The sequence below is a fragment of the Scyliorhinus canicula genome, chromosome 1, assembly GCF_902713615.1.
Source record: "Scyliorhinus canicula chromosome 1, sScyCan1.1, whole genome shotgun sequence".
Taxonomy (NCBI): Eukaryota; Metazoa; Chordata; class Chondrichthyes; order Carcharhiniformes; family Scyliorhinidae; genus Scyliorhinus; species Scyliorhinus canicula.
In genome coordinates this window covers 216,703,056-216,716,187 of record NC_052146.1, presented here as the reverse complement: position 1 = coordinate 216,716,187, position 13,132 = coordinate 216,703,056, and the positions used below count along the sequence as shown (strand labels likewise).

General features: G+C 45.2%; 1 protein-coding gene across 1 annotated transcript in view; it reads right to left on the bottom strand.

Annotated features, from left to right (window-relative positions):
• The window catches only part of sertad2b (SERTA domain containing 2b), a 92,466-nt gene extending 81,472 nt beyond the window's left edge, over positions 1-10,994 (bottom strand). Inside the window, exon 1 of the mRNA XM_038807527.1 lies at positions 10,714-10,994. The gene's annotated coding sequence lies outside the window, so the exon portion shown is untranslated. The remainder of the gene's footprint in view (positions 1-10,713) is intronic.
• Between the last annotated feature and the right edge of the window lie 2,138 nt (positions 10,995-13,132).

Below are 13,132 nucleotides of genomic sequence, written 5' to 3'. Positions count from 1 at the left end.
GTGTTTGTTGCAGTTCGTTTTGTTTCTTCAGGCTTAGACATTTCCTGAAGATATATACCAACTCAAAGCTGTATCTTAAAGCTCTGGTCACCCTTCCAGTATTAAGATGTTCTGCTAATAACAGGCTCTATTGCATGTACCACTGTGATGCTGCAATCCAGCATTAGTAACTAACATAGAAAACACCGTTCTATATACTCCCACCAACTAACTGTAAATATTAAAATGGAAAAAATGGACACAGTTTGGCTGAGGTTCAGCTAGGTCCTCCCATAGCCTATCACTAGTCAAATGTACATTTGGCACAAACATGGCAACGTGCTGTTAGGATCAGCTCACTATTAAACTACTTTATACGTGATAGGAATGTCCTTTCAACTGCCTGCTAGTCATCGCCACACTTCATACATTTCCCTCCCAGTGAATCGCATGGGTCCTGCAGAATCTGGAGTGGGATTCTCTCAGCCCGGGGCCAGGCTGGAGAATCCCCACGACGAGCGCGAACCGCACCACACCGCCCCAACGCGATTCTCCGCAGAGTGGAGAATCGGTGCCATTGGCACCGGCGTGCTCGGCAGCCGTTCTACCCGGTGCCCCCGCCGATCCATGGCCCGGGAGGCTGTAGCAAAAAAAACCCGAGTCCCGCCAACGCCGTTCTAATCTGCTCTCAGCCGGCAGGACCTTGGCGTGGAAGGGTCTGGGGGCGGTCTGTGAGGGGGGGGGGGGGGGGGGGGGGGGCGCTCAACACTTAGCCTCAGGATCAGAGAATCCCGCCCCGGTCACTGAGATCCACTTTCAGCAGCAACACTTGAATAAACATGCTCTCCAAAATTAAAAATTTCAGGAATGACTCAAATCTTAATAATGTACATGATCATGCTGAATCTCAGAATTTACTTCCAATCGCAGATCTTTGTGTGCCTACCCTCACTGCTGTTGCCATTTTGTTTTCTTTCTGACACATGGAAGCTGTATGTAGGTAACGAGTCACTCTGGCATCAGGTTAAAGGAAACAATGTTCTGATTTTTTAAAATGTGGAGATCACTTTTTGCTCTTGAAGGTTTAGTCTGGTGTCTGTTTCTCTCTCCCGCTCTACCCAAGTGTTTTCCAGAGTACAAACAAGCAAGAATTTGAAAAATAAAAAACTCACTTTTGTATTAAGTGCCTTCTTTCATTCTTTACATGACATGCAGGTCTTGTAGGCACAAAATCAATTTACTGTACTTTGAAATAAGTTACTGCAAAACAATCTTGCTGGCCATATGGATGAGTCAAAGCTGTACCCCTTCTCAGATCTGGGTTCCTGTCATAATGAGACTGATGTTGTAGTTTCCTCAATCACATGACTCCCGGAGAGCGACATGAATTTGAGTCCAGGCGGTCTTGATCCTTCAGTTCTGAGTGGACGTGGGCCCACGATGCAAAACTCTCCCTAATCTTCAATCTTCCCAACAGAGGCTGCTGCAGAGAAAACCTTAATGTTCTTAACGTGCTTCGAGTCTCACAAAACCAGGGAAGGTCTAACTACCCTCAATCTTGTCTTCATACTGGAGTCTTTTTAAAACCAAGTTAAAGTTTGATTGCCCAGGAAGCCCATGTCTGAACACCATCTTTCATTTTCCCATGGCTGGCTGCTCCGGACTCTGAAATTACGGTTTAGAAAGGCAAAGCTATGTCATCACGGTGGGCAGCACGGTAGCATTGTGGATAGCATAATTGCTTCACAGCTCCAGGGTCCCAGGTTCGATTCCGGCTTGGGTCACTGTCTGTGCGGAGTCTGCACATCCTCCCAGTCTGTGCGTGGGTTTCCTCCGGGTGCTCCGGTTTCCTCCCACAGTCCAAAGATGTGTAGGTTAGGTGCATTGGCCATGATAAATTGCCCTTAGTGTCCAAAATTGTCCTTAGTGTTAGGTGGGGTTACTGGGTTATGGGGATAGGGTGGAGGTGATGACCTTGGGTAGGGTGCTCTTTCCAAGAGCCGGTGCAGACTCGATGGGCCAAATGGCCTCCTTCTGCACTGTAAATTCTATATCTATAAATTCTATATCTATATCAGTTTACCCCTGCTGTAAATATTGTGTTAAGAAAAAGTGTGACAGCTACACATACAAACTGTTTTTCCTTTAAATAAGGTTTTTAGAAACTGTAGTGACATGTATGACCGACTGGTAGAAAGGCCGACACCGTACTGGATGCAACAAGAAAGAAATGGGAGGATGACCTGGGGATTGAAATAGGGTGGGGACTCTGGAGCGAAGCACTGCACAGAGTCAACACCACCTCTACGAGTGCAAGGCTCAGCCTGACGCAGCTAAAGTGGTACATAGAGCCCACTTAACAAGAACCCGTATGAGTAAGTTCTTCCCAGAGGTGGAGGATGGATGTGAACGGTGCCAAGGCGGCCCGGCCAACCACACCCACATGTTCTGGTCTTGCCCCAGATTTGCAGGGTACTGGACAGCCTTCTTTGAGGCAATGTCCAAAGTGGTGGGGGTGAGGATGGAGCCATGCCCGATAGTGGCGGTCTTCGGAGTCTCGGACCAGCCAGATCTATTCCTGGGGAGGAGGGCGGACGCCCTTGCCTTTGCCTCCCTGATTGCCCGCCGTTGAATCCTGTTTGGCTGGCGGTCAGCAGCACCACCCAAAGCTGCAGACTGGCTGTCCGACCTCTCGGAATCTCACCAAATGGAGAAAATCAAATTCGCCATCAGAGGGTCAGACGACGGCTTCCACAGAACGTGGGAGCCATTCACCCAACTGTTCCGGGACCTGTTTGTGGCCAACGAACAAGCAGAAGAATAGCCAGGTAGCCAAGAATATGGGGAAAGTAGCCAAAGCATGAGAAGGATAAACCGGGAAGGGGGGGGGGGGCTGGCTAACAGCAAAACCTAAGAGGAAGGAAAGGTGAACCACAGAAGGGGAGGAGGGGGTCAGAAGCGGGGGGGAGGGACAGGGAACCAGGGAGGTGGGGGGGATGACAGGCGCAAGGAGGGCACGGGCTATGATAACAAACTTGGCATCTCCAGGAACAGAGAACAAGGAGAATACAGGCGAAAGACGGGAGAAACGGTTGAAGCGGAGGTGAGCGTGAGACGACAACGGCAGCGAGATCCGTCCAGGAGAAGCAAGCGACAACACCAACACCAGACCCATTCGAGTATTGCCCACTGTAATGGTTTCTCCTGCACCCAAATGTATATTTACTTCCCCAGTCTCTCTCTCTCTCTCTCCTCCCCCCCCCCCCCCTCCCCCCCACCAACAAACAGTTGCCTACTTATGTGTTATAAATAATTTTGCCAGTTGTACAGAGTTGCTGCTGTTGAGCTGGTGCACGATACCCTACCAGTTATTTTATTTTTTATTATTACTTTTTTTTGGTATGTTTCGGTGTGTCCTTATATATATATATATATATATATTTCTTATTCTGTGTACATAATGGTAAATATACTTTGTTCAAAAACCCAATAAAAAAAACATTTATAAAAAAAATAAGGTTTTTAGGTTTGGCTGTTATCCAGTTTGGGCTCTTACACTATTCGATTTGATGACAAAGTTTCAAAACACAGCTCCTTAGCTTTGCAGAGTCATATTGGACTCAAAACGGCTGTTTCTCTCTCCCCAGATTTTATCCAGAATTTTCTGTTTTTACTTAAAAACACAAGCTTCTTTACTCATCATTTTCTCTTTTGCCCTTTTCAATCCTACAAATGTTTATTAGACCACTCAAAATATTTTATGGCAGGTGCATTTATTCACTAATGAAAACAATTGCATCCACTTGCTCAAGCAACAACTTTCTCCGTTGTTTGCAATGCTACAATCACTACATCAGATGCACTTTACAAGGCAAGACTTGGTACAAGTTAAAATGTCACATTTCATGAACAGCAGGAAACACATATTCTTCAACGGTCTTGGCAACTATTTTTCAAAATCATTTCTGGCCCTCTATATAATCAAGTTTCTATTAATCATTTGTCTGTTGTAGAATATGCACATATCAATGTACTCAATAAACTATCCAGAATATGGCTAGTTTGTCAAATGCATAATATTTGCATTGTAAAAGGCAACAGTTTTAAAAAGCTAAAAGACCACATGAGACTATTTTTTAGCCATATATATATATATATATGTATACTGTCACAACTTTTTTCAGTATTATCACTCTCCAGGTGTGGGTGATGTAGCAGACATAGCCAGAGCTTTGATCAACCAACTCTTCAGAAAGACTTTCTAAACTTGAGGTTACCTGCACAAACAATTTCAATATCTTGTTAACAAATTAGACTAAAACGTGTAGTCATGTTTTGGGACGTTTTATCACATTAGAAACATAAAAACAGAAGTTGCAACGTCTCTCCCCTCACCCTCCCACCCACCAAAAAGAGAATTAACTCTGTTCAGTGTACCAAGACATTGAACTGTGGTGATTCCTACTTTAAACGCAGTTCTCCCAGAGTTTGCTACTAGCACTGAACATACCACAGATGGTTCATACACTGATGGATCTGCTGTGACTTCCCGTGAAATCCCATTCTGTCAAAGTATTTCAAAAGAAAAAAATCAAAATAAATGTTCTATCTCTTAGTTGCCAAAAAGACAAAAACTTTGCACGTGGCATGACTTGAACAGACAGAGAATTCCAGAGTACATTAAATTCCTGCAAACTATGCTAACACAGAGTAGAATCAGAGTTTAGGCATACTGTGACTTTGGCAACACAAATATCTGTCCATTTATATTTTTTAGGTTGAAGAGCAAGGTGAGAGGGGGAGGAGACAGGTCATTGAACAAAAGCAAAATATCAGATCAAACAAAACAAAAATAATGGGTTCATTGACATACAGCATTCTTAATTTGTTGTGGATTTGTATGAACTGATCAAAATGCAGCCTCTAAACCATACAAAAGCAGACCTTTGCTTCTTAATGATCAAACTCAACTCTTCAATTTGGAATGACAGAAAAACAAATATTGTAAGAAGTTATATTGAGATTACAAATGGGTTAATTCCATTCATCAAATGGGAATCGCAGCAGTTTATGAATGTTGCAGTCCTTATACCTGATAGAACACAGATAGCCTCCACATTTGATGGCTGAAATCAGACTATACTGCACATCACAAACATTCATTCACAAAGCAAAAATATCCCACAAATGTTTGAGAAAATTCTAGAAACTCTCAGCAGGTCTGGCAGCATTTGTAGGGAGAGAAAAGAGCAAACATTTCGAGTCCGATGACTCTTTGTCAAAGCTGGGTTTGAGCTTTGACGAAGAGTCATTGGACTCGAAACGTTTGCTCTTTTCTCTCCCTACAAATGCTGCCAGACCTGCTGAGAGTTTCTAGAATTTTCTCTTTCGTTTCAGATTCCAGCATCCACAGTAATTTGCTTTTACCCCACAAATGTTTGTTTTAAAAGGGACAATATCTACTGTATTAACTTGCCTGGACAGGCAATTTAAAAAACGGTAAAAATCACATCTAAAATAATTGACAATATTAAAAATTAAACTTTGATTCTGATTTAAAAAAAATAAATAACTGGCCCATAAAGAGCTGCAGGTTTTAGCTGAACTTTAGTTAATTTCCGCTTATCTGAAACCTATCATTGAATTCCAAAGTTAAATCAAATGTGATATTTACAGAAAAGTAATTCACAACCTCCATTTTTAGCAGGAAAAGTTCAAACGGAGGATTGTAATAGTTGTAATCAATAGTTGTAATAAAAGAGAGTGAAATTGGCACCCAGTAATGATTAAAAGACAACAATCCCACTGAGCGATATCAGCCCAGTTTAGAAACTAAAATAGTAAAGATTAGGCAGGCAGAGAATCGACCCATCTTCTAAATGCACAAAACCAGATTATTGTTTTCCACTTACTCCTGTATACTCATTATTTAATTAACACGGAGAGTTAAAAGGTTAGCTTCAAAATATTTCAGGTCCTTTCTTGACAGAAAGGATGGCACGGTGACAGTGGTTAGCACTGCTGCCTCACAGCATCAGGGTTCCTGGTTCAATTCGGCCTTTGTACATTCTCCCCAAGACCTGATAATATACATCCCAGAGTACTAGCCCTAGAAATAGTGGATGCATTAGTGGTCATCTTCCAGGATTCTAGACTCTGAAATAGTTCCTACAGATTGGAGGGTAGCTAATGTAATCCCACTATTTAAAAAGGGAAGTAAAGAGAAAACAGGAAATTATAGACCAGTCAGCTGGACATTGGTACTGGGGAAAATTCTAGATGAAATTTTATGGTAATGCACATAGAAAACTGTAGCAGGATCGAATAGAGTCAGCATGGATTTACAAAAGGAAAATTTAGAGTATCCAATTATTTTTTTCCAATTAAGGGGCAATTTAGCATGGCCAATCCACCTACCTGCACATCTTTGGGTTGTGGGGGTGAAACCAATGCAGACATGGGGAGAATGTGCAAATTCCACCCTCATCAAACCCCGGTCCTCAGCGCAGTAGGCAGCAGTGCTAACCACTGCGCCACCATACTGCCCACGAAAGGGAAAACATGCTTGACAAATCTACTAGAATTCTTTGAGGATATAACTAGTAGAGTTGATTAGGGGGAGCCAATGGATGTGGTTTATTTGGACAAAGTCCCATGTCAGAGTTTAGTGTATAACATTAAAGATCATGGGATTGGGGGTACTGTATTGAGATGGATGGAAAACTGGTTGGCAGACAGAAAACAAAGAGTATGAATAAATGGGTATGTTTCCAAATTGTAGTTAGCATCTAGTGGGGAACCACAGGAATCAGTGCTAGAACCCCAGCTATTCACAATGTATATTAATGATTTAGGCGAAGGAACTAAATGTAATATCTTCAAATTTGCAAATGACATAAAGCAGAATGGGAGGGTGAACTGTGAGGAGGAGGCCAAGATGCTTCAGTGTGATTTGGACAAGATAAGCGAGTGGGTAAATGCATGGAAGATGCAGAATAATTTGGATAATGTGAGGTTATCCACTTGGTAGCAAAAGCAGGAAGGCAGATTATCTGAATGGCTATGAATTAAGAGAGGGGTATGTGCAACGAGTCTTGGGTGTCTTTGTACACCAGTCGATGCAGGTAAGCGTGCAGGTGCAGCAAGCGGTAAAGAAGACAAATGATTGGCCTTCATAGTGAGAGAATTTGAGTACAGGAGCAGGAAATGTGTTGCTGCAATTATACAGGGCCTTGGTGAGGCCACAGCTGGAATATTGGGTGGGATTCTCCGTCCCTCCGCACCAGTATTCCCACTGTGGGAAGCCCCACGCCATCGGCAAATCCCCAGACTGCCGGCAAAACAGAGAGTCCCGACAGCGGAGAATGCAGCCCATTGAGTCAGTTTTGATCTCCTTATGAGGAAGGATATTCTTCTTTTAGAGGGAATGCAGAGAAGGTTTACTAGACCGATTCCTCAGAAGGTGGAACTTACATACGAGGACAGATCGAGTCAGTTAGGATTATATTCGCTGGAGTTCAGAAGAATGGGGAGGGGGGATCTCATACAAACCTATAAAATTCTAAAAAGACTAGACAGGGTAGATGCAGGAAGAATGTTCCCAATGGAGGGGTATCCAGAAGCAGGGGTCATTGTCTAAGGATTTAGGGTAAACCATGTGGGACTGAGATGAGGAGTGGTCGACCTGGGGAATTCTCAACCACGTAGTTGAGGCCAAACGTGTGTTTTCAAGAAGCAGTTATATATAGCTCTTGGGGCTTAAGTGATCAAAGGATATGGGGTGAAATCGGGAACAGGCTACTGAGTTGGATGATCAGCCATGATCATAATGAATAGCGGAGCAGGCTCGAAGGGCTGAATGGCCTCTTCCTGCTCTTATTTTCTATGTTTCTAGGGCAGGTGAGCAAAACCTTAGTCAAAGAGTTGGTTTTAAGGAGCATCTTAAAGGTGACGAGTGAGACAGAGAGGTTTAGGAAGGGAATTCCAGAACTTAGGAACCCGCAGCTGAAGGTGCGGCAAGCAATAGTGAACCAGCCAGAAATGCATTGCAATAGTCAAGTCGGAAAGTAACAAAGGTACAGATGATGATTTGACCAGTAATTGAGCTGAGACAGGTGAAGAGTTCAGGTGGTGGTCTTAGTAATGACACCAATATGTGGTCACAACCTTATCTGGAGGTTAAATGTGACACCCTGGCTGTGAACAGTCTGGCTCAACATCAGAGTTTGTTAGGGAGAGGGAGATTGTAGTAGGGACCAAAGACGAAGGCTTCAGTCTTCCCAATATTTAATCATAAAATTTCTACACATCCAGTACTGGATTTCGGGCAAGCAGACTGGGGAGAGGAGGGGGGGCGGTGTGAGGGGTAATGTTAAGAGAGGTGGTGGTCTGGCAGAGCTGGATATCATCAGCATACATGTGAAAACTGACGCTGTGTTTTTGGATGATGCCAGAGGGCAACATCCAGATCAGAAATGATAGGGAATTAATCAGATTATCAAACCACCTGATTCAAGGTGGTAGACGTCCAAAATTAAAGTGAATTAAAAAGCTGCATTATAAGGGATTTGCTTCTGGTGACAACTGTTAAGTTAAGCTCAAATGGGTTTGAACCACATGATATATTACAACTAACTAAACCAGAATTTCTCAGATAATATACTGAAGTGGATTGATGGAGTCAAAAAATGTTTACAATTTTTACCCTCTGGAAGGGATATTCCACCCTGATTCTTCATCAACTAGAAAGATCTGCTGTAGAGATGTACAGGGAGGGTGTAATGACTGGACAATATACATCTTGAAGAGGAATTAATCATCTCAACTGCACACAAGGTAAAAGTTCTTCACCAGCTCTGGCTGGGGGTGTGTGTGTGTGTGTGTGTGTGTGTGTGTGTGTGGAGGGGGGGGGGGGGGGGTGAGGAGGAGGAGGAAGGGAGAGGAGGAAGAGGAGGAGTGTGGCTTTGTGGAACAGTTAGTTCCCCACTCAAATGGGCCTTCCAACATGCAGCACCTCCAATGGATTTATCTGAAAAGTTCCATTCACATCAGAGGGCACAGTGGCTGTTCCACGGAGCATGGAGAGGCCAATCTGAGGACCTAGCATGGAATGGAGGCAAAGTATTGGAAATAAAAACAGAAAATGCTGGATAAACTCAGCAGGTCTGGCAGCATCTGTGGTGAGAAACAAGAGTTAATGTTTTGGATCTAAATGACCCTTCTACAGAACTGGCAAGGTAGAAATGTACAGAATGATATAGTGGGAAAGAGGGCGGAGGAGGAGGAGCAGAATAGGTTGAAGCAAATGAGATATGGACAAACGGACACAGTGGGCAGCACTGTAGCACAGTGGTTAGCAGTGCCAGGGTCCCAGGTTCGATTCCCGGCTTAGATCACTGTCTGTGCGGAGTCTGCACGTTCTACCTGTACCTGTGTGGGTTTCCTCTGCATGCTCCAGTTTCCTCCCACAAGTCCCAAAAGACGGTCTGTTAGGTAATTTGGACATTCTGAATTCTCCCTCAGTGTACCCGAACAGAATGCGGTTACCTGGGGATTTTCACAGTAACTTCATTGCAGTGTTAATGTAAGCCTGCTTGTGACAACAAAGATTTTTTTTTTTTTAATTAGTATTGGACGTAGTCAAAGATCTGTTGACCAGGACTAGACTGGATGCCCTAACTGATAGTGAAAAAGATGGCTCATACTAAATAACTGGACAAGAGTTGAATACTGTTGAGTCAACTCTACAAAATATTTGAAAACAGGAATATTCTCAGCTACCTAGAAGTTTATTTTTAAATAGAAGATCAGTGACCTCACTGTGGGTTAAAATGGTTTCTCAAGTTTGTTACTTGACAACTTATTTGATTGAGAAAAGTTCTTCAAAAGTAAACTGATGCATACTCAGTATTGACATGCTACCATGTTAATGACTGACACACAGGAAATTGGTACAGATATTCAATTAATCATTAGACTATTCTAATACAATATCAGTTTGCACTGCTGAAATGGAGCAGTCTTGGTAAACTAACTGAGCTACTGTCAACTGTTTTGCCATCCCTCTTTGAGGCTTCAACTTGGAAACATGTTGCTCCCTGATCTACACTTTCTCTGACCCATTGTCTCCAGTCACAGAGTCTTGGATTAAAAAAACACACATCAAACTGTTCATCAGTACAGAAGCGAAGCGGAACTCCCCTTTCAATTCAGTGGCAACATTCGTCGAACTTCCTTCAACAAGGATTTACAAGGACTCTTAACCCTCCTTTTACACAATCGTAAAGGAATCAAACCACCCGTTCCCCCAAATGTTAAAGGTTAGATTTTAACTCAACATACATAGCAGAGCAAAATGACCAAGTTAACGGGTCGCCCGTTCAGTCTCGCAGTTAGGAGCCGCAGGAAGGGGTTGAAGGGAAACAGAGCGAGGACTGGGTCTGTGAAAGTGCGACAAGTGGATTAAATCGTCCAATCGCAGCCTGAAAAAGCTTCTCCCTCTCTCCGGCTGGGATCAGAGCTAGCCTCCAGCAGCCTTCCTACCCGATATCCCACTCTGCATTTCACACTCCCAACTTACTGCCTCTGGCTACCAAATCAAACAGCCACGGGTGATCAATCGCCCTGTGGATATGTGTCTGTGTGGTGGGTGCCCGATCGGGGGGGATCCCACTCCCTCGCCACTAACTCTCTCCCGTCCCCACCCCCGGCACTGTGACATTCACAACAACTTACCCTTTACTGGCAACTCTGCGTCCAGCCCGAGGAGGAAGTCTTCCGGGCAGAAGGGGTGGGGTTCCTGATCCACTTTATAATCAATCTAAAATATTTGGAAGGGAATCTGGTGCAGCTTTGCTGGTCCCAGAGCTGAGTGTATGCGGGGCTATCCCATTGCTGAGCCGCTGTCTGGATCAGGGTGTCTGCTCACAGCAACTTGCCCACAGCCTCTCCCAAACCCAGCCCCAGCACAGCCACAGGCTCAGAATGAGCGCAGCGGCCGCCCAAAGACAGCTCGCTGATTGATGGACTGCGCAAGAGCCCATTGGCTCCACCCAGCCTCCCGGCCCCGCCTCCTACACACACTACCGGCCAATCAGCAGCCTGCACTCACAGGCAGCCAATAGGATCGGGGCCATGCAAATAAGCCTCTCCCCTCCCCACTGGTAAAATTGTTGGAAAAGTGGAAAGTGACAGAGAAATAGAGAGATAAAAATAGATAAGGAAATAAATAATGATGGTTCTGCATGTTTGTTACAGAGGGTTTGCAGGGTGTTTCTGCCTGTCTGTTACATGGGGTTTGCAGGGTGTTTCTGCCTGTCTGTTACATGGGGGTTTGGAGGGTGTTTCTGCCTGTCTGTAACATGGGGTTTGGAGGGTGTTTCTGCCTGTCTGTTACATGGGGTTTGGAGGGTGTTTCTGCCTGTCTGTTACATGGGGTTTGGAGGGTGTTTCTGCCCGTCTGTTACATGGGGTTTGGAGGGTGTTTCTGCCTGTCTGTTACATGGTGTTTTGGAGGGTGTTTCTGCCTGTCTGTTACATGGGGGTTTGGAGGGGGTTTCTGCCTGTCTGTTACATGGGGGTTTGGAGGGTGTTTCTGCCTGTCTGTGACATGGGGTTTGGAGGGTGTTTCTGCCTGTCTGTTACATGGGGTTTGGAGGGTGTTTCTGCCTGTCTGTTACATGGGGGTTTCTGCCTGTCTGTTACATGGGGTTTTGGAGGGTGTTTCCGCCTGTCTGTTACATGGGGGTTTGGAGGGTGTTTCTGCCTGTCTGTTACATGGGGTTTGGAGGGTGTTTCTGCCTGTCTGTTACATGGGGGTTTGGAGGGTGTTTCTGCCTGTCTGTTACATGGTGTTTTAGAGGGTGTTTCTGCCTGTCTGTTACATGGGGGTTTGGAGGGGGTTTCTGCCTGTCTGTTACTTGGGTTTGGAGGGTGTTTCTGCCTGTCTGTTACATGGGGGTTTGGAGGGTGTTTCTGCCTGTCTGTTACATGGGGTTTGGAGGGTGTTTCTGCCTGTCTGTTACTTGGGTTTGGAGGGTGTTTCTGCCTGTCTGTTACATGGGGTTTGGAGGGTGTTTCTGCCTGTCTGTTACATGGGGTTTGGAGGGTGTTTCTGCCTGCCTATTACTTGGGTTTGGAGGGTGTTTCTGCCTGTCTGTTACATGGGGTTTGGAGGGTGTTTCTGCCTGTCTGTTACATGGGGTTTGGAGGGTGTTTCTGCCTGTCTGTTACATGGGGTTTGGAGGGTGTTTCTGCCCGTCTGTTACATGGGGGTTTGGAGGGTGTTTCTGCCTGTCTGTTACATGGTGTTTTGGAGGGTGTTTCTGCCTGTCTGTTACATGGGGGTTTGGAGGGGGTTTCTGCCTGTCTGTTACATGGGGGTTTGGAGGGTGTTTCTGCCTGTCTGTGACATGGGGTTTGGAGGGTGTTTCTGCCTGTCTGTTACATGGGGTTTGGAGGGTGTTTCTGCCTGTCTGTTACATGGGGGTTTGGAGGGGGTTTCTGCCTGTCTGTTACATGGGGTTTTGGAGGGTGTTTCCGCCTGTCTGTTACATGGGGGTTTGGAGGGTGTTTCTGCCTGTCTGTTACATGGGGTTTGGAGGGTGTTTCTGCCTGTCTGTTACATGGGGGTTTGGAGGGTGTTTCTGCCTGTCTGTTACATGGTGTTTTAGAGGGTGTTTCTGCCTGTCTGTTACATGGGGGTTTGGAGGGGGTTTCTGCCTGTCTGTTACTTGGGTTTGGAGGGTGTTTCTGCCTGTCTGTTACATGGGGGTTTGGAGGGTGTTTCTGCCTGTCTGTTACATGGGGTTTGGAGGGTGTTTCTGCCTGTCTGTTACTTGGGTTTGGAGGGTGTTTCTGCCTGTCTGTTACATGGGGTTTGGAGGGTGTTTCTGCCTGTCTGTTACATGGGGTTTGGAGGGTGTTTCTGCCTGCCTATTACTTGGGTTTGGAGGGTGTTTCTGCCTGTCTGTTACATGGGGTTTGGAGGGTGTTTCTGCCTGTCTGTTACATGGGGTTTGGAGGGTGTTTCTGCCTGTCTGTTACATGGGTTTGGAGGGTGTTTCTGCCTGTCTGTTACATGGGGTTTGGAGGGTGTTTCTGCCTGCCTGTTACTTGGGTTTGGAGGGTGTTTCTGCCTGTCTGTTACATGGGG